The 22,365-nt window shown below is 49.5% G+C and overlaps 1 non-coding gene across 1 annotated transcript; it reads left to right on the plus strand.

Annotated features, from left to right (window-relative positions):
• Positions 1–5,740: 5,740 nt before the first annotated feature.
• On the plus strand, positions 5,741–5,811 carry trnag-ccc. The gene has a single exon. It is a non-coding gene; the product is annotated as a tRNA-Gly (tRNA).
• Positions 5,812–22,365: the final 16,554 nt, after the last annotated feature.

Here is a 22,365-nt window from a genome sequence, read left to right on the forward strand (position 1 = left end):
AACCAAGCCTTTTAACTGAAGAAATATATCCTGAAGGTATAGATTATATCCTGAAGGAATAGATTATATCCTGAAGGTCTAGATTAGCCAAGCACTGCTTGGTGTGTGGTGACGCCAACCCTGCTGAGATTCAGCAGATGTGTCGGGCACACGGAACTATCACTGATACTGTTTGGAAACAGCAACCAACAAAGGCAGCACAGTGGCACAGTGGTTAGCACTGCTGCCTCACAGCACCATGGGCTCAGGTTCAATTCTAGCCTTGGGTGACTGTTTGTGTGGAATTTGCACGTTCACCCCGTGTCTGCGTGGGTTTCCTCCAGATACTCTGGTTTTCCTCCCACAGTCCAAAGATGTGCAAATTAGGTGGATTAGCCATACTAAATTGCCGCTGGTGTCCAAAAATGTTAGGTGGGGTTAGTGAGGTTAGGATGGGGGGAGTGGGCCTAGCTAGCGTGCTCTTTCTGAAGGCCGCTGACTCGATGGGTCGAATGGCCTTCTGCACTGTAGGGATTCTATGAAAGGCAGGAGATTGTTGAACTTCAACTGCATAGTTAAAACATTTGAATATGAGTTAAACTGAGGCCCTGCCTGCCAGTCTAGCAGTATGCAAATCCCATGGCATAATTCAAAGAAGAGCGGGGTGTACTGGCCACTATTTACACCTCAATAAATATCACAAAAGCACATGCTCCAGTTATTATCACATTGCTTTGTGTGGGAGCTTGATGTGTGCAAACTGACTGCTGTGTTTCCTGCATTGCAACAGTGACTGGACTGTAAAGTGCTTGGGGTCATCTGTGATCATGAAAAGCGTTATATAAATGCCCGTTTCTTTCTTTCAGAGGGGGAGGTTGCGTTTATGGCTCTTGTAGGAGGCACCAGTGCTGCCCTCAATGGATATTACATTTGGGAATAGAGTTGAGAGAAGCTGCTGGGTGACCGAATTATGGTTACAACACAAAAAGCAGCTCTCCAGCCCAACAGGTCCCTGCTGGAGTTCTCCTTGTAAAAGAGTAGGTGATGAGGAGATTTTATAAGAGTGTTCAAAATCATGAGGGGTCTGGAAAGCGCAGAACCCGGGTTTAGGGTGATTGACAAAAGAACCACGGGTGACATATGAGCATGTAGTGCTGTCGAAGCACACCAGACCCTCACTCCAACACCTATTAAAGGCTTTAAAATTCACCGCAGGATGGTGAACTCTCCTTTGCTGATTGGCTATTCGTTCTACGGCCCACTTGCCTTTCTCTTCCACTGATCTCAGTGGACTCCAGACCATTAATTGTCTGACTGGAGTTTCAATTGCAGGATTGGTGTTGATTTCAATCCTCACTGCTTCCCTTATTTAAGGTACTTGCTTCCAGGACTAACATGTGCAAGGGGATCTGGCTCATTGATGATAACAATCGACTAGACCTAAATCTTCTTACAACCAACACATCCACTATTTCCATGGCCAAACGGGATGTAGATTGTCAGGCCCTGGGGGTTTATCATTGTTTAGTCTGATTTATTTCTCCGGTATGATTTTTCTAGTTATACTAATTTCCTTCAATTCCTCCTTCACACTAGACACTTGATTCCTTAGCATCTTTGGGAAGTTATTTGTGTCTTCCTCTGTGAAGACAGAACTAAAGTAGTTGTTTAATTATTCTCTATTATGAATTCTTTGGTTTCAGACTGTGAGGGGCCTACATTTATCTTCACTAGCCGTTTTCTTTTTGTATTCTTATAAAAGCTTTTCCAGTCTGCTTTTATGTTATTTGCAAGTTTACTCTCATACTTTATTTCCCACCAGAAAGGTATGCACAACTGTTGCAATGCATGGATTCATTCCTTAAATATCAGCGATTGCATATCTATCATCATGCCTTTTACTAATGTTCCCCAATCTATCTCAGTCAATTCACATATCATACCTGAGTAGTTTCCTTTGTTGAGATTCAGGACCCTAATTTCAGATCGGACATCTTCACTTTCCATCCTGATGAAGAATTCCATCATGTTATCATCACTGTTCCCTAAAGGACCCCGCAATATTAATTAACACCTGTTCCCGAGATGGTTCCTTAACATACTGGTCTAAAAATCCATCTCGGCCACACTCTAGGAATTCAACTGCCACAGTATTGTCGCTGATTTGGATTCCATAATCTACATATTAAGTCACCCATGATTACTGTAGTACCCTTGTTACATGCAATTTTGCAAAACATTTCTTGTTTAATGCCATCTCCTACTTTACCACTACTGTTTGGAGGCCTATAGACAAGTGCCACTAATATTCCCCCCCCCCCCCGACCCCCCCTTTGTCACCCCCCCCCCCCCCCCCCCCCGTTGCCTTTTAGCTCCACCCAGCCTTTTTGTGCCAATATCCAATATCCTCTCCCACTATTGTATTGATTTTGTCCTTAATTAAAAGCACCACCATAACCCCTGTGCCTTTTTCCCGGTCCTTTCCAAATATTGAATACCCTTTGATATTCAGTTCTCAGTGTTGGTCACCCTGCAGCCATGTTTCAATCATATCATACCCATGTATAACAATTTGTGTTGTTAATTCATCCACCTTATTGCGAATTTTCCGAGCATTCAACTACCATGGGCTGGATTCTCCCAAAATGAGACTATGTCCCCACGCCGGCATAACAACGGTGGAGTTTTACTCCAGAGATTCCTGGAAAAAAGATTAGCTAATTCAATGCCCTGCAGGGGGCTAGCAGGGATCCGGAGTAGATCATGCAGCTTTAGCTGCGGATACGGGCCCCCGCACGTCTGGCCTGGAGTCCAGTCATGCGCACGGTGGCGGCCTCCAGCGGCCGCGCCGAGCTCCATGGCGGACTTGGACCAAAAATTAGACCCCCCCCCACGATCGGCCGCGGGCCCAAGCATCTAACTGCACGAATCTAACCCCCGACGGCCTATAGGGTGCCCCGCGCACCAGTGTCTGATTACCCCCGCCCACCACCAGGACGGCCGCAGACTGAGTCCGCAGCCACCATGCCAGCATCCCGACCGGCAATACCAAGTTAGTTCCATGCCGTCGGGAACTCAGCATTTTGGGAGCAGAGGATCGCTGGGCTGGCCTCTGTCAATGGGCCACCAGCCGCGCGGCATAATACGCAATTACGCCGATTCTAGGGTCCTGGAAAATCGCTGGACTGGCGCCGGGCCCAATTTTGGTGTCAAAGTGGATTTCAGCGCGGGGCTGCGGAGAATCCAGCCCTGTGTCTTTTGAAAATTTTTACACATGGTTGTTTGTACTATGGCCTTATTTGCTGCTAGCTCTTGTTTCCACTTTTGCTTTCTACGCATCTGTCTTTCATTCATATCTTTGCTTCTCTCTCTGTGTCTCCCTGCTCAGGTTCCGATCCTCCTGCCACTCTGGTATAATCCCTCCCCCCCAAAAATATAGTGTTGGTATTTCCTGCTGGCAGCTTTACATGGAATTTACAGCACAGAAACAGGCCATTTCGCCTACTCCAGCTATGTTGGTTCAGTGACCACAGATGAGTCCGAGATGAGAGGACAAAGAGAAACTGGTTTTATTACAAAGTAATAATATGGACAATACTCTTCAGATCCCAGTTGGGTCTGAGGTGTGGGTTCCAAACCTGGCTGACTTTTATATCAAAGGCTATGAAAGTGTCAATGGGCTACCCACCCCCCCCATTCAGTGGGAAGCTCATACTCAATGAGGCTTGGTGGGGAGGCTAATTGCTTCTGCCGCTTAGGTCTGCAACACCTTTTCCGCACTTTCCCTCGAGTGAAAAATCTGCATGGCCTGTTGAAGGTCTAAAGATGCCTCTGCCAGCAACTTTCTTTGGGTTGACATATTATTAACGTCACAGACCAGTCACTCCCGTAGCATATCCGGGGCCGAATTGCCATTTTCGTAAAACCCAGCTAGTCTTCTCAGTCACGTTAGAAACTCAGTCAAAACTCTCCTGGGGTCCTCTCAGCCACGTTAAAATGGCATCTCTGTATAATGACTGATGGCCTGGCGTTATAATGCTGTGCTACTAGTGTCACCAGCTCTTTGAAGGACTTGGTGTCCAGGCCTACGATATATGTCACTCCATAGGTGTGAGCCCCACAGGCAGTTAAAAGGATTACCGTCTGTTGGCCTTTACTGGTGATAGCATATTCCCCCAAGAAATCATGCATATGTTCAGCATATTGCGCCTAATTGTCAATGCTCGCAATCTTCCTGTGGTCGTCGGTATTAGAGGTATTATGGTACCTAGGTTGATGCTGTAAGATCATTGGTGTGGGAAATACCTGAGACAGTAAGATCATTGGTGAAGCCTGCCTGCTGGTTCCGCCCAGTAAGGCGGAGTATAAGAATCTGTGTCTCCCTATCTGCTGCATTCTGTACCTGCGCTGCTGGGGGAAACACCGAGTCCAATAAAGCCTTCAATTGTCATTCAATCTCGCTTCTGGAGTCATTGATCGAGCATCACTTCCAAACTGGCATTGTGGGGAAAAAGGTTCCAACCTTAGTCATGTTGTGCAGGTGGTTGTTCATCCGATGGTCAGCTGCACGACTTTAGTTCCACTTTTATTCTCATCACCATTTTAGTGATCACAGACAAGTCTGAGGTGAGTGGATAAAGAGAATCTAGTTTTATTACAAAATAATATGTGCAGTACTCTTCAGATCCCAGCGACATATGGAAAAACCATTTTACGCAGCGAGTAGTTCGGATCTGGAATGCATAATGAAGACAGATTGAGACCTAGAAAGGAGAATTAGATAAGAAAATAAAATAGGGAGTGAGATGGGTGTGTTGCCTGCAAAGAGCCGGCACAGACACAATGGGCTGAAGGGCCTCCATTTGTGCTGTACACAGAGTGGCATGGTAGCACAGTGGTGAGCACTGTTGCTTCACAGCGCCAGGATCCCAGGTTCGATTTCCAGCTTGGGTTGGTCTGCGCGTTCTCCCTTTGCCTGTGTGGATTTCCTCTGGGTGCTCTGGTTTCCTCCCACAAGTCCCGAAAGACGTGCTGTTAGGTGAATTGGGCATTCTGAATTCTTCCTCAATGTACCTGAACAGGCAGTGGAATGTGACGACTAGGGGCTTTTCACAGTAACTTCATTGCAGTGTTAATGTAAAGCTACTTGTGACAATAAAGATTATTATTAGGCATTCTATGATTCCTTATGATGATTCCACATCGAATCAATAGTCGGATCAATAGTGGAGTCATACTGGACTCGAAATGTTAACTGTTCCTGTCGCCACAGACGCTGCCAGACCTGCTGAGAGTATCCAGCACTTTCTGTTTACTTCTATTTTACATCAACCTCTCCTGTTGCCACCATATCCCTTTCCTCTCATTAGTGTTAAAAAAAAGGAAGAGCTTTCGCCATCCGCCTGAAACTTTTAACTTTTGTTATCTTCCTGCACAAGGGAACTGCCAGATAAACCCTGAGTGTTTCCTGCACTTTATGTTTTTATTTCAGATCAGTGGGTCAGGCTGGGGGGGCTGCCGCCCTATCCTCCCCTCACTCTCTGTGTTTTGACAGGGTTTCTGCCTCAGTCACTGTAACTCGAGCCCTGGAGGGTTTGGCTGAATTCAGGCCATTCTCGGCCAGAATGTTGCTGCAATGGAACATGAACACGGGTGAAGGGATTGTGGACAAGAATCAGTAGTCTGTGACAAAACAACAGGAAAGTAATGACGTTAAGTGTTACTCACTGTTATATAGGGTAGTGTCAAAACTGCATCCAGAGCGCCGCTGGTGTAGTGGTATCATGCAAGATTCCCATTCTTGCGACCCGGGTTCGATTCCCGGGCGGCGCACTTCCTTTTTTTTTTACTTATTCAGCAGCCGAAATTAATACCGTTCTTCCTCTCGCCCGAATTGCATCCAAATCTTTTGTTACAAACGCGCTTTCTAAAAATAAATATTTTATTTTATATGTTTGAGGAAAAAAAATGCAGATTCGTCTTTCCGCTGAAACACAGAAAGACAGCTGGAAAAGGGATGGAAGGTCGAGGCGCGTTCGAGTCGGTAGACCCACTCCCCCTGCCAGCCGGATCCCGGGGCTGAGCCGGATCCACAGCCGCGGAGAGGCCGCAGTAGCCCGGACATCGGGCCCGCCAACCCCGGGGAGCGAAGCGAAGAGAAGTGAACAGCTCTGCAGGCAGCCAGCTAACACTGCAGGGGCTAGGGACTGTAAACTCCCCCAGTGTTACTCTATTTCTGTACGTCTTACTCTATACTTCTGAATTTCTGTAACTATGTGTTACTCTTGCATACTCTGTACCCCTGTATTTATGTAACTCTGTATCTGTTACTCTTTCTTTGTGCCTCTGTATTTCTCTTGTATTACTCTGTGTCTCTGATGCCATGCATTTCTTGTTAATCTTATTCTGTATCTCTGATGCTCAGTATCTCTGTTACTCTGATTTCTGTTCCGTATCCGTTACTGTGCAACACGGTGACAATACAAAGACAACATTCATCGAATTTTAGCAGAGTTGTGAAGCGCAAGGGTGTCCACTACTGTCAATTTTCTGATTCGTGGTTATTCCAACAATTCATATGTTAGCTATATGTAATATATATTTAGAGAGAGAGCATCTTTTTTTAAAAAATACTTTGTGACTCATAAAGGTGAAAGGAAATGGATACAAATGCTGTCGAAATTGGTGGGTAAAAGACAATGAGGAACAAAAAGCCTGAAGAAGAGGATGAGACTGGTGAATCACAGTAGCGTAATTCACACTATTACACATGTTCGATGTCTCCATAAACTCGGCACATGAGCAGTTGCGCTGCTCTGCCACTAGAGGGAGATGCACTGGGAGTGTACGGAGTTTGTACTGGGCTCCACCCTTGGCTCCACCCACGGCTCCTCCCCCTAACCAGAAGTATAAAGGTTGATGCTGAGAGCCTGCCTGCCAGTTCATCTGGAGTTCATCTTGTCACAGGCAGGCTCTGTTGTAAGACGATTAAAACCACTGTTCACTTCTCACCACGTGTTGCGTGAATTGATGGTCTCATCAATTTAATCGTCTTAAGAAACAGTAAGGAATGACCATGGAATCAGCCCTCAAGCCTAATCGTCTGGAACTCGACCAGCAGGATGCAGAGGCGAAATAAATCTTTTCGCATTGGCTCCGATGTTTTAAGGCCTACCTGGCTGAAGCAAGCACCACAGAAACTACGGAGGAGCAGAAACTCAGTCTACTGCACGCAAGGGTGAGCCATCGTATATCTATCCAGCTAAACTGTACCGGCTCATATACAGAGGCCCTGGCCCTACTTGATAGAATGTACATGAGGCCTATCAATGAGGTCTACGCGCGCCACGTTTTTACTACTCGCCGCCAGCGCCCTACAGAATCCTCGGAGACTTAAAAGCTTTATCCCAGGCTGTAACTGCTGCAGAACATAGAGAACTTGCTGTCCGCGATGTCTTTGTTGCAGGCCTTAGATCGAATTACGTGCGCCAGCGACTGCTGGAGAAGTGGGCCCTAAATTTAGAAGATACTGTTGAACTCGCTACAACTATGGAGGTCTCATTTCGTAGCCTCACCTCATTTCCTGCCGACTGTGCGACCCTGTCATGGGCCCCCGACCAGCGACTCCCCCAGGCCTGCGCTGCGCGGCCACCCAGTCACCATGCTGCCCCAGCCTGCCACTTTTATGGCCAGCCCCAGCACACACGTCAGCACTGCCCGGCCCGCAACGCGACCTGCAGCAGCTGCGGGCGAAAAGGCCACTACGCCAGAGTGTGCCTGGCAAGGAAGGCCCCAGCCCCTAAACCTCCAGTGGCACAAAGTGATCGCCCTCCGCACTCGCAGGCCCCGGAACGCAGCGTGCGATCCATGGGGGCGCCATCTTGGCGGACCCCCACCACGTGGTCCACCACGGGCGACTCATGGGGGCCACCATCTTGGACACCATCTTCCTCGGCGTCCGCCACGTGCGATCCATGGGGGCGGCCATCTTGGGCCCTATCCTCTCCACACTCAGAAAACTCGATTGAAGACTGCGACCTCAGCGGGCACTCATCGCGGGGCCATCCCAGCGCAGCCGACCGAGCCGCTGACTACCCGCAACTCAACGCAGTCACACTGGATCAATCGCGCCCTAAGCATCTCCACAACTCTATGACGACGGTCCAAATCAACGGGTACAGTACACCATGCCTTTTCGACTCCAGGAGCACTGAGAGCTTCGTACACCCAGATGTGGTAAGACGCTGTTCGCTCCCCGTTTTCGCTGCACGGCAAACTATCTCCCTCGCTTCGGGTTCCCACTCTGTCCATATCCAAGGGCGCACGTCACAACTCTAACAATCCAAGGGGCTAGCTACTCTAATTTCCAACTATATGTCCTGGGACTCGACTTTCAATGCAATTTCAAGAGTCTCACCCTCAGCTTCGGCGGACCCCTACCCCCACTCACTATCTGCAGCCTAGCCACGCTGCGAATCCCCCCCCCCACCTCCTCTCTTTGCCAACCTCACTCCGGACTGTAAACCCGTAGCCACTAGCAGCAGGCAGTACAGCCTACAGGACAGGGTGTTCATTCGATCCGAGGTCCGGAGGCTTTTATGTGAGGGGATCATAGAGGCCAGTAACAGTGCCTGGAGAGCTCAGGTGGTGGTCGTCAAGACCGGGGAAAAATTCCGCACGGTCATAGACTATAGTCAGGCTATTAATCGGTTTATGCTCCTCGACGCGTACCCCCTCCCCAGGATTGCAGACATGGTGAATCAGATCGCCCAGTATCGGATTTTTTCCACGGTGGATCTGAAGTCTGCATACCACCAGCTCCCAATCCGCCCAGAGGACCGCCACTTCACGGTGTTTGAGGCCGATGGCCGCCTCTTCCACTTCCTCCGGGTCCCCTTTGGCGTCACGAATGGGGTTTCGGTGTTCCAACGAGCAATGGATCGAATGGTGGACCAGTACGGGCTGCGGGCCACGTTTCCGTACTTGGATAACGTCACCGTCTGCGGCTATGACCAGCAGGACCACGATGCCAACCTCAACCGATTTCTCCAGACGGCCCAGAAGCTTAACCTCACATACAACAAGGAGAAATGTGTTTTCCGCACAACCAGACTAGCCATCCTCGGCTATGTCGTGGAAAATGGAGTCCTGGGTCCCAACCCGGACCGTATGCGCCCCTCTTAGAACTCCCACTCCCTCATTGTCCCAGGGCCCTCAAATTGGCCTTGGGATTCTTTTCGTATTATGCCCGGTGGGTCCCTCAATATGCGGACAAAGCCCGGCCACTCTTTAAGGCCACACTTGTTCCCCTGTCAGCTGAGGCTCGCCAGGCCTTCAACTGCATCAAGGAGGACATCGTCAAGGCTGCCATGCGGGCGGTGGATGAATCCGTCCCTTTCCAGGTTGAGAGCGATGCCTCAGAGGTAGTTCTTGCAGCCACGCTAAATCAGGCAGGGAGACCAGTCGCATTTTTCTCCCAAACCCTCTCCGCTTCGGAACTTCGACACTCCTCAGTCGAAAAGGAAGCACAAGCCATTGTGGAAGCTATACGTCACTGGAGGCACTACCTCGCAGGTAGAAGGTTCACCTTCATCAACGACCAAAGATCGGTTGCCTTCATGTTTGACAACTCGCAAAGGGGCAAAATTAAAAATGACAAAATTCTGAGGTGGAGGATTGAACTCTCCACCTACAAATACGATATTATGTATTGACCGGGGAAGCTCAACAAGCCCCCAGAAGCCCTGTCCCGTGGGACGTGTGCCAGCGCACAGAGCAACGGCTCGCCCACTACATTAAAGCCCGAAATCTGCCTTTCTCCACCGAGGAGGTAAAAGCCATCACCAGGGATTGCCCGGTCTGCGCGGAGTGCAAACCGTACTTCTACAGACCAGACAGGGCCCACCTGGTCAAGGCTTCTAGGCCCTATCGATTTCAAAGGGCCACTCCCCTCGACTAATAGGAATGTGTACTTCCTGAACGTCATAGACGAGTTCTCCCGTTTTCCCTTTGCTATCCCGTGCCCCGATATGACCTCCCACACAGTCATTAGGGCCCTGCATAGTATCTTCACCCTGTTTGGTTTCCCCAGCTTTGTACACAGCGACCGGGGTTCGTCCTTTATGAGTAACGAGCTGCGTCAGTACCTGCTCGGCAAGGGCATTGCCTCGAGCAGGCCTACCAGCTATAACCCCAGAGGGAACGGGCAGGTGGAGAGGGAGAATGCGACGGTCTGGAAGACCGTCCTACTGACTCTCCGGTCCAGGAAGCTCCCGATCTCCCATTGGCAAGAAGTCCTCCCCGACGCGCTCCATGCTATTAGGTCCCTCTTATGTACAGCCACCAACCAGACCCCTCACGAGCGGCTCTTTATTTTTTCCAGGGGCGCTACCACGGGGGTTTCGCTCCCGGCATGGTTGAAGATACCGGGCCCAGTACTCCTCCGGAAGCACGCCAGGGCGCACAAAACTGACTCACTCACAGAGAAAGTGCTCCTACTGCATTCGAATCCCCAGTACGCCTTCATAGAGTTCCCTGACGGCCGCCAGGACACTGTATCCCTCCGGGACCTAGCACCTGCAGGATCCAACCCCCCCACTACCACCGCCCAGGTACCCCTCACACTACGTCCCTTCCAACTCGCCCCCCACGCCCCCGCACCTACCAGTTCGCTACATCATTTTTGCGCACCCGCGCCAGCTAGCTCCCAGCGCCCCCAGTCCCCAGTTGAACCAGGCGGGTACGAAGCTCGGGCGGAATCACCTCCGGAGTCCACCATCGTACCCCAACCGACGTTGCTCATCCAGCCACCAGAAGGGGCTGCAACCCCGGTGCTCCGCCGATCACAGCGGACAACTCGGCCACCGGACAGATTCAATCTGTAAGCCACCACCCCCGCCGGACTTGATTTTTTTTTACAGGGGGTGAATGTGGTGAATCACAATAGCATAATTCACATTGTATTACACATGTTGTACTATGTCTCTGTGAGCTTGGCACATGAGCAGTTGCGCTGCTCTGCCACTAGGGGAGATGCACTGGGAGTGTACGGGAGTTTGTACTGGGCTCCACCCACGGCTCCTCCCCCTAACCAGAAGTATAAATGTTGATGCTGAGAGCCTGCCTGCCAGTTCATCTGGAGTTCATCTTGTCACAGGTTGGCTCTGTTGTAAGACGATTAAAACCACTGTTCACTTCTAACCACGTGTCACATGAATTGATGGTCTCATCAGAGACACAAGTGCAAGGGTAGAGGCTTGGAGGAGATTACAGAGATGGTTGGGGCTTTGAAAATACAGAATTAGCTTTGTCAGCGAATTCACAGAATCACCGTATAGTTACAGCACAATTTGGCTTGTGTGTGCAACAGCTCTCTGAATGAGCAAAGCACCAGGTGCTATCACCCCTCAATCGCTCTGTAATGCTGTACATTATTTAATAAAATGTCACTGTTTATCGCAAAAGGAATAAATACAAGAGCAAGGAGGTTACGGTTCAGTTGTTATTGGCATTGGTGAGACCACGTCTGGAGTACTGTGGTCTCCTGATTTAAGGAAAGATGTAAATGCATTGGCAGCAGTTTAGAGAATATTTACTAGATTAATACCTTATGAAGAAAGGCTGGACAGGTTAGGCTTGTATCTGTTGGAGTTTAGATAAGTAAGAGGCGACTTGATTGAAAAATATAAGATCCTGAGGGGAATTGACAGTGTGGATGTGGAAAGATTGTTCCCTCTTGTAGGAGAATCTGGAACTAGGGATCATTGTTTAAAATTAAGGGGTGGCCCATGTAAGACATGAGAGATTTTTTTTTCTCAGAGGGTTAAGAAACTTTAAAATTCTCTTCCTCAAAAGCTGGTTGAAGGCAGGGTTCTTAAATATCTTTGAGGCAGAAGTAGATAGATTCTTAACAAGCAAGGATGTAAAAGAGTGTTCTCTGTAAAAGGTTATCGGGGGTAGTGAAGAAATCAGGTTAAAATTTGATCAACCATGATGTTATTTTTTAAAAATATTTTTATTAGGGTATTTGTAGTTTTTATAATAATAATAACAATAACAGCAACATAAACATGGTACAAGAAACATTTCCATCTCCATCACATTCTTCACACCCCCACCAATAAAACAATAGTCTAGCCCTCCCTTACCCCCGCCCCGCCCCTTTGGATTTCTGCTTCTGCTGACATTTTAATTATCTCCAAGAAAGCCGATGAACAGCTGCCACTTCCGGGCGAACCCTAACATTGACCCTCATAGGGGGAACTTTATTTTCTCGAGACTGAGAAACCCAGCCATGTCACTAACCCCGGTCTCCAATTTTGGGGGGTTTTGAGTCCCTCCACATTAGTAGGATCCATCTCTGGACTACCAGAGAGGCAAAGGCCAAGACGTCAGCCTCTTTTGCCCCCTGAACTCCCGGCTCTTCTGACACTCCCAAGATCGCCACCTCTGACACAGCACCACCTGTTTTTAAGTACCGTGGACATAGCCTTGATGAACCCCTGCCAAAATGCTCTAAGCTTCGGGCATGCCCAAAACATGTGAACATGATTTGCCGGACTTCCCGCGCACCTCACACACCAGTCCTCCCCAGCCATGATGTTATTGAAGCAGGCTTGCAAGGCTGAGCGGCCTACTCCTAATTCATATGCTTGTATTTTGCAGACAATAATCCAATTTCCTTTTGAATGCCCCCAATTGAACCTGCCTCCACCATACTCTCAGGCAGCACATTCCAGATCTTAACAACCCGCTGTGTGAAAAGGTTGCTCCTTATCTCTCCATTCCTTCTTTTGCCAATTGGGGCAGCACGGTAGCATGGTGGTTAGCATAAATGCTTCACAGCTCCAGGGTCCCAGGTTCGATTCCCGGCTGGGTCACTGTCTGTGCGGAGTCTGCATGTCCTCCCCGTGTCTGCGTGGGTTTCCTCCGGGTGCTCCCGTTTCCTCCCACAGTCCAAAGGTGTGCGGGTTAGGTGGATTGGCATGCTAAATTGCCCGTAGTGTCCTAAAAAGTAAGGTTTAAGGGAAGGAGGGGGGGTGGATACGTGGGTTTGAGTAGGGTGATCATTGCTCGGCACAACATCGAGGGCCGAAGGGCCTGTTCTGTGCTGTACTGTTCTATGTTCTATTAATTGCCTTAAATCCGTGTCATCTCGTTCTTGATCACTTCACCAGTGTGAACTGTTTCCAGAACTAGGGTTCACAGTTACAGTCTGAAGTACACCATTTAGGACTGAGATGAGGGGCTGGATTCCCCAATTCTTTGGCTATGTCCCCATGCCGGCATGGGTACGGTGGCGGTTTATGCCAGAAAAAATAGTGTAAAGCAGCCACCAATCCTCTGTTTGGCTGGGGGCTAGCATGCCAGCAGCGTAGAGCACCCGGCTCTAGCTGCCGATATGGCCTGGAGAATTGCCGGGTCCATGGCCATGCATGCGCATGGCAGCAGCCTGCAGCGGCCGTGCCATGCTTCATGGCAGAGGGTGGAGCATCGCGAAAGCAGCACGGTCCCCGATTCGGTCGGGAACTTTGATTCTCGACTGATTTTGTTGTCGGCGACCAGAGAATCCAGCCCGAGATATTTCTTCACCCAGAGAGTGATGAGCCTGTGGAATTTGCTACCACAGAAAGTAGCTGAGGCCAAAACATTGTATGTTTTCAAGGAGGGTTGAGATATAGCTCTTGGGCGAAAGGAATCAAAGGATATGGGGGAAGGTGGGAACTATTAAGTTGGATGATCAGTCAAGTCATGATCATAATAAATGGCGGAGCAGGCTTGAAGGGCCGAATGGTCTACTCCTCCTATTTTCTATCTTAATGTTTCTCCCAATCTACTCTATCCAGGCCCTTCATGATTTTGAACACCCCTATTGAATCTTTCTACATAACTGAAATTCCTCATTCCTGGCACTATTCCCATGAATATTTTCTGATTCGATATACAAATCTTATAACTCTGCTTAATCTCCTACAGCATCCTGCTATCGAGAGTTAGATTGATCTACTTGACCATAACTTGTCCAGTGAAGTGACACTTCTGAGACATGACAGTGGTGTTATGGGCAAGTTCTGCTTGACTTGGTTTCTGGGCTGGTTGTAATTCTACTCCCAGACCATAAGACATTGGAGCCAAAATATGTCATTCGGCCCATCGATTATACTCTGCTATTTAATGAAGTCATGATTAATATGATAATCCTCAACTCCACTTTCCCACCTTATCCTCATAACTCTTGATTCCTGTACTGTTTAAAAATCAGGCTATCTCAGCCTTCAACATACCAAGTCTCTAAAGCCCTCTGTGGTAAATAATTCCACAGATTCACTATCCGCTCTGACGTAAATGGACGAGCCTGACTCTGAGATTATGCCCTCTGGTCTCAGACTCTCCCACATGGGGAAAAAAACATCTCAGCACCTACCTTGTCAAGCCCCCTGAGAATCCTATATGCTGCCTCATGGTGCCAAGGTTGGATTGAGATTTGGCTAATAGAAGACAGAGAATTAAGATAAGAGAGGCATTTTTAGGATTTCAACCTGTAACTAGTGGAGTGCCACATGGATCAGTACAATATATATGAATGACTTGGACAAGAGAGTGAATGCACCATTCACAAGTTTAAAAAAGGAAATGTGCTGCGGCTTTCTTAACATTAAATAATGTTTAGCTCCTTTATTCTTCCTATCAAAATTCAGAACTTCACATTTTCCTTTATTATATTCCTCTGCAAACTCTTTGTGTTGTCCTCACCACTTGCCTTCACACCTATTTTTGCGGGTATGGCTTAAGCTATTTTGCGGTCCATACAACTCCCGAAAGTTTCACGCAACAAAATCTAATGAGTTTATCTTATATCCCTGTTAGTATGCATGCAAATTACTACACACTTCCGAATCTTGGAGGTTTGATCGATACTGGTCTGAGACTTGTGGGGGGCGATTCTCCGCACTCACGACGGTGCGGCGAATAGCGGTGGTCATAACTTTTTACGGCCACGCTGGTCTGACGCCCTCCCGCTATTCTCCCCCCCCCCACGCCCGCCTCCCGACATGAATCGCTGCACGCCGTTTTTTTACGGCGAGCAGCGATTCTCAGCTGGCCGATGGGCCGAAGTCCAAGCCCTTTACGACCGTTTTTAGGAACGTCAAACACACCTGGTCTGACCGTTCGTAAAAACGGCCGTAAAGTCGCGATCTGGGGAACCATGGCACCGATTGGCACGGCAGTACCACGGCCGTGCCAAGGGTGCCATGGGCCCACGATCGGTGGGTACCGATCGCGGGCAGCGGGTACTTACCCCGCGCACTCTTTATCCTTCTGCCGCCCCGCTGTATCCATTCGCGGGGCGGCTGAGGGGCATACCGGCCAACGCATGCGCGGGTTTCACGCAAATGCGTGATGACGTCATCTGCGCATGCGCGGGTTGGAGTCTTCCAATCCGCGCATGCGCGGCTGACGTCATGTGACGCGTCAGCCGTCGCAAACTCTGGCAAGCGGGCTTAACGAAATTCGTTAAGCCCGCGATGCCGGAGTTCACGGCCGCGGCATGCTAGCCCCGACCGGGGACCAGAAACGGTTCCCGGTCGGGGGGGCGGAGGCAGGCGTCAAACCCGCCCATTTTTGACGCCAGCCTCACGATTTCTCCCGGGTTCGGAGAATCATGCCCGTGGTTTATTTCACTTTTCCATTTGGATTTCTAATTCAAATGTTTTGTGGGTTCTCTTGGAGTGACAAAATCACTTCTGGGTCGCTTCCCGTCAGATGTCGCCAATTACTGTTGCTATATTTACTCGCTATAAATATGGCAGTCAATAAGGTTGCCCTACTTTTGTCCAGATATTGATAGTATATTGTTTTCAGAGTCGCCAGGTATCAAATGATACCACCACAAGGTTCAACCGGACATTGATCAAAGACCCAACAACCAGTTAGTTAGTTCAAGTTCAATAATACTTTATTTACACACAAGATTAACTTATACATGCAACATAAACACTACGAGCTAAACTACACCTAACAACTATGACAACCTGTACTTAACTTCAGGCACCTAGCTTAGGTCAGAGGACCAGTGGCCTTTGTTTGAATCTGGATCTGCTGGGTCTGGAGCAGTAACTGCGGTTCAGCTGGGCTCATCCGTCCGGTAGCGGGCGTTGAACTTGGACTTACTTCTGGTCATGGTGCTGCAGTTGGAGATAGACGTTGCCGAAGCGCCAGGTCCAAAAGAGATCGAACACATGGCAGTGACTCTTTTTATCCTTGGGGAGTTTTGCGCTCTTTTGGGCAGTCCTTAGGTTTGGACCCAATTAATTGGGCAGTTCTCGATCACTGCCTTTGATCTGAGCCAATAAAGGGGCGGGTGCCTTGATGGCTGGGTGTGTCCTAAGCCGTCATTGACCTTGCTAATTATGCTTTCTGAGTAAAGGGAGTGGCGCCAATGTGTCTGGACTTGTATCGATTACCTGAGTATCAATCCTTTGTCTTACGGAGATGGGCCATTAAAATACTAATCGGTTGGGGGTTTCGATGCTGTCTGGATTCTCTGCTCACAAATATACATGCAGGCTCTGTGCCTGCTTGAATCTTACATTGTCCACATTTCCCTTTTGGCTTTGCGAAAGTCCATGTTTCTTGTTGTAAGTGGCCATCCCAAATGGCTACAGTACCTTACCTGCACAATCTCCGGGAGGCAGCCTGCCATCTCAGCTGGTACACTGTAAGGTGATTGGCCATGTTCAGAGAATGTCCTCTTCGAGCGTTGCAGCTGGCCCACTGCCTTATCCGTTGAGAGTAGCTCAAATTGCATCTGCAACTTTTTCCTACTCGCCAGCAACTCTGATGTAGGGGCAAATGAGTATTGGCAGTCCACCTCGAGAATGGAATCTACCAGCCTCTGCCGCTCCACCCTCTCAATCATTTCCTGGTGTGCCTTGTAGGAAATTATCTCCCCTCTAATGACTCCCTTAAGGGCCTTCCACAATGTAAAATCTGAGATAAACTCACTTTTATTCAATGTACTGTACTCCCCAATGGTGGAGGATATGGGCTCGCAAAATTCTTTGTCTGCTAGCAACGCCGAGCCTAATGTCCACGGCAGACGTTGAAAGGGACCTGGCTCTAACACCAGATCCAAGAAATGTGTGGTATGGTCTGAGATAACAATTGCCGAATACTCTGCCCTCTTCACCCCAGGAAGTAGAGACCTACCCACCACAAAAAAAGTCAATCCGAGAATAAACCTGATGGACATGGGAGAAAAAAGAAAAATCCTTATCACTCGGATGCAAAAACCGCCACAGGTCTGACCCCCCCCCCCCCCCCCCCCCCCCCCACCTCTTCCGCAAAAAACAATAATGCCTTTGCCACCCCTGATGGAATCAGAGACTTAGGTCTAGATTGGTCCAACCAAGGTTCTAAAACACAATTTAAGTCCCACCCAAATCAGGTATGGTGCTCCCAATTTGGAGCATACACATGAACTAGGACCTCCGAGGTGCCCGCCAAAGACCCACTGATAATCACATGTCGCCTGTTCGGGTCTGCCAAAAAATTAGAAGTTGAAAAGAATCAGTTTATTAATCAACACCGTACCTCCAGATTCAGCCATTTCCACCAAAAGGGGTAATCCAGAAATTACTTTCAGAGTACAGACACTAGGCCCACCCAAAATGGCCACCGAACCCGCCCTCATGACAAAACAAAGAACAAGCTGTAGTCACTGTCAGAACACTACATCTGGTCCCCAAACCTCTCCCCGACCCCACTGCCGGGGGGATGGCTTAGCTCAGTTGGCTAGACAGCTGTAATGCAGAGCGAGGCCAGCAGTATGGATCCAATTCCTGTACTGGCTGAGGTTGTTCCTGAAGGCCTCGCCTTCTCAACCTTGCTTCTCGCCTGAGGTGTGGTGATCCTCAGGTTAAATCACCACCAATCAGCCTATGGTCATCTTTGCCAACGGCAACCGAATGGGAGCTAAGGCCTCTTCTATTGGCTTGCATTAGTCCTTGGCGACAGTCCACCGCTATTTCTGAAATTCCGTTGCCAAGATGCATATAATCATCTTGGCCGTCAATGGAATGGCAGAGTCGTGGTAGTGGCCTCCGCCATTATCTCAGCAGAAGAGCCTTGAGAAGCTTTCAAATCCGTTGACAAATCGTTATTTGCTGGCTTCCTGTTCCTAGACCTTCTGGACATTTCTCTTGTGTGGAAACCTGATCCCATCAAAAAAATCATGGAATCATAGATTCTATCCCATCAGTTTAATAAAGTTTTAACCTGAACAACCCTCAGAAACTGGGTGTAAAGGGGAAAATTAAAGTACCATGGCAGAAGCCACCTCGTGTGCGACTACATCCTGCATGTCGCAACTGGAAGTCGCTCCAGTCTGCTGCACTGAAACTGGAATGTGCTTTATGTTATGATCCCAGCTGATGTTAATACTGCACTAATCAGATCCCAGAATGAAAACCTGGCCTGAAAGATCCTAAATTTTTTATTTTAGATACTGTGGCTGAAAGTTGCAGAACAAGGTTGGAAAGATCTCAATATCAACACAAGAAGACACTTTGAATTCATATCAGTCCTTTTCCCCCTTAATATCTCCACAGACACATAAACCAGTGAAGAGTTACCACTAACTTAACACAAAGGATTTTCACTTGGGACTGGCACAGTTGCAAACAGTGTTCTTCTGGTGAATTCATAAGCATTCATGTGATGCTTCACGCCCAACTTGTCTCTCACCCGAGGGACCTAAAATACTCAAAACTCACTGTTTTGTTAACTGCAGAGCAAGCAACATAACTCTCTTCAGTCTTCCAGTAGCACCTCCGCTGAACTGACCACTTTACCAAGTTTTACACCTGACTATGCAGTTACCTACTGTCTCAACAGCTTTATTGTCTTAATTATCAGAGAGCTTAAATTCCAGTCTTCTCTCTCTAACACACACTGTATACTTACTTTTTTTCTGGGTCTACATCGCTTGACCATTCACACTAGGCGAAAGTAATGTTTTTTTCTCCAGAAACACTAATTTTTAAAATCCTTTTTAACCCAATTCTTTAACTTCAGGGGTTGTAAAATCTCATTAATATATACACAAACAAACCCAAAAGATCTGGGGCGGGATTCTGCGTTAGCCGGCGCTGATATCAGGAAAGGCGATTGGGCAGAGAAATGGTTTTGACGGCAAAGTTGCTTTGGCATCGGGCTCACAGCAAATTGCAATTCTCCGGTGCCATGTCAGCAGTGATAACATACAGGAAACACCATTTGCATGTAATTAGCGGGCCTGACCTGATATTCTCCAGGGCTCTCTGTGATGCTCCGTCTCTACCAGGGGAATTCCCGAAGGCGAGGTTCACTTTGCTTTTAAAAATTGAGAAACAGGCGCCGTGGCTGATGAGGGAGAAAGAGGAGGTCGGACACAGAGAGGACCGACTGTGGCTGCCGGTCCTGACTCTAGCCGTGCTGGTTGGGGGTGCCCTGCCAGGGTTAGAGGATGGGGGAGGCAGCGTGGGTTGATGGCAGGTGGGCCGTGGTGACCCCCTGTGGGACTGGAGTGGTGCCCAGGCATGGACCTCCATTGCCACGGTCTGTAAGGTAGCCATCTTGTTGTGCACCCCACTGATCATCCATTGTGGCCCGTGGTGCTGCAGAGTGCTACCAGCCACATGGGTGCCCCCACCTCACCACCCCCGCACCCAAGCCCTCACTCTCCACCCCACCCCCAATCTCCAGCCCCACACCACACTCTCCACCACACCATCCCCGCACCCCATCCTCAGCCATACCATGCCTTCACAACCGGTCACCACCCACCGGCGGGGCAGCACATGGCCCACACAAGGGCAATGTCCACAGTAGTTTCTACAGGGGAGTGCCAGACGGGCCGCGGAGCTTACCCCTGGCAAAGGCAGCAGTAGGGACAGGTGCCAGTGCCAGAGGCCCCTACATTGCTGAGCACCGATGGGCCAGGGTGAGGGGATGGAGGAAGGGGAGGGGGTTGTGGGGACATGCGGGGGTAGAGGCTGCAGTGCAGGAGGCCACCATGTAGCCCATTGAACCTGGTTGGGCATGGCAGTCCGCACCATTGGATTGGATTGGATTTGTTTATTGTCACGTGTACCGAGGTACAGTGAAAAGTATTTTTCTGCGAGCAGCTCAACAGATCATTAAGTACATGGGAAGAAAAGGGAGTAAAAGAAAATACATAATAGGGCAACACAAGGTATACAATGTAACTACATAAGCACTGGCATCGGATTAAGCATTCAGGGTGTATTGTTAATGAGGTCAGTCCATAGGAGGGTCATTTAGGAGTCTGGTAACAGCGGGGAAAAAGCTGGTTTTGAGTTTGTTGGTGCGTGTTCTCAGACTTCTGTATCTCCTGCCCGATGGAAGAAGTTGGAAGAGTGAGTAAGCCGGATGGGAGGGATCTTTGATTATGCTGCCCGCTTTCCCCAGGCAATGGGAGGTGTAGATTGAGTCAATGGATGGGAGGCAGGTTCGTGTGATGGACTGGGCAGTATTCACGACTCTCTGAAGTTTCTTGCGGTCCTGGGCCGAGCAGTTGCCATATCAGGCTGTGATGCAGCCCAATAGGATGCTTCCTATGGTGCATCTGTAAGCGTTGGTAAGGGTTAATGTGGACATGCTGAATTTCCTTAGTTTCCTGAGGAAGTACAGGCGCTGTTGTGCTTTCTTGGTGGTTGCGTCGACATGGGTGGACCAGGACAGATTTTTGGAGATGTGCACCCCTAGGAATTTGAAACTGGTAACCATCTCCACCTCGGCCCCATTGATGCTGACAGGGGTGTGTCCAGTACTTCCTGAAGTCAATGACCAGCTCTTTAGTTTTGCTGGCATTGAGGGAGAGATTGTTGTCGCTACACCACTCCACCATGCTAATGTGTCGGCCTTTCACCCCCTACAGACAATGGACATTGGAATACAACCAGCCACATGGGTGCCCCCAGTTCGCCATCCCCGCACCCCAGCCCTCACTCTCCACCCCACCCCAATCTCCAGCCCCACACCATCCCCGCACCCCATCCTCAGCCATACCATGCCTCCACAACCGGTCACCACCCACCGGCGGGGCAGCACATGGCCCACACAAGGGCAATGTCCACAGTAGTCCCTACAGGGGGGTGCCAGATGGGCCGCAGAGCTTACCGCTGGCAAGGGCAGCAGCAACTGACGGTACCACTGGCAGCAGGGACAGGTGCCAGTGCCAGAGGCCCCTACAGTGCTGAGCACCGATGGGCCAGGGTGAGGGGATGGGGGGGGGGGGAGCATGCGAGGGTAGGGGCTGCAGTGCAGGAGGCTAGCCAATTGAACCTGGTTGTGCATGGCAATGACGGCATGAATGCACCTGTGCAGCGAGCTCTGTGAGATCCCTGTCAGGTCACCACTCAGCGTCTAGAAGGATCCATTACAAAGAAGTTCATGGTGTGGAGATGCCGGTGTTGGACTGGGGTGAGCACAGTAAGAAGTCTTACAACACCAGGTTAAAGTCCAACATGTTTGTTTCAAACACTAGCTTTTGGAGCACTGCTCCTTCCTCAGGCACCTGAGGAAGGAGCAGTGCTCCGAAAGCTAGTGCTTGAAACAAACATGTTGGACTTTAACCTGGTGTTGTAAGACTTCTTACAGCAAAGAAGTTCATGGCAACCGTCACCTTGGCAGCCACTGGGAGTGGATGTCCTCCCCCACAGTGCCAGGTGCACCATGGTCCGCCAAATTTGTCACACTGACCCCCTGCTCAGCCAGAGTCTTCGATTACATGCCCCAACTGGCAGGTCCTCAAATGCTCTGCCGATACACACGGGCCTCACTCATACAGTGCCTCCTTCCCAATTCCTCCTCCTCGGCCTATTGGGTGGCCAGCTCCCAATCCTCATCGGCTGCCCCTATTCCTCTGGGGCATGCTCCGCTGGTGCAGAGTCCTCCTCCTCAAGCAGTTCCAACTTGTACAGCCGCAGGGCATTCCCAGGACTGCAACAACTAGGAGGCAGGCCACCATTGCTGGTTGTATTCCAATATCCATTATCTGTAGGGGGTGAAAGGCCAACATGTTAGCATGGTGCGGACTGGGGTGGGGGGGGGGGGAGGAGCATGCAAGGGTAGGGGCTGCAGTGAAGGAGGCCACCATGTAGCCAATTGAACCTGGTTGTGCATGGCAGTCCGCACCATGCTAACATGTTGGCCTTTCACCCCCTACAGATAATGGATATTGGAATACAACCAGCAATGGTGGCCTGCCTCCTAGTTGACCGGCATCTCCACACCATGAACTTCTTTGTAATGGATCCTTCTAGACGCTGAGTGGGGACCTGACAGGGATCTCACAGAGCTCGCTGCACAGGTGCATTCATGCCG

Source organism: Scyliorhinus canicula, chromosome 18, assembly GCF_902713615.1.
Source record: "Scyliorhinus canicula chromosome 18, sScyCan1.1, whole genome shotgun sequence".
Classification (NCBI taxonomy): Eukaryota; Metazoa; Chordata; class Chondrichthyes; order Carcharhiniformes; family Scyliorhinidae; genus Scyliorhinus; species Scyliorhinus canicula.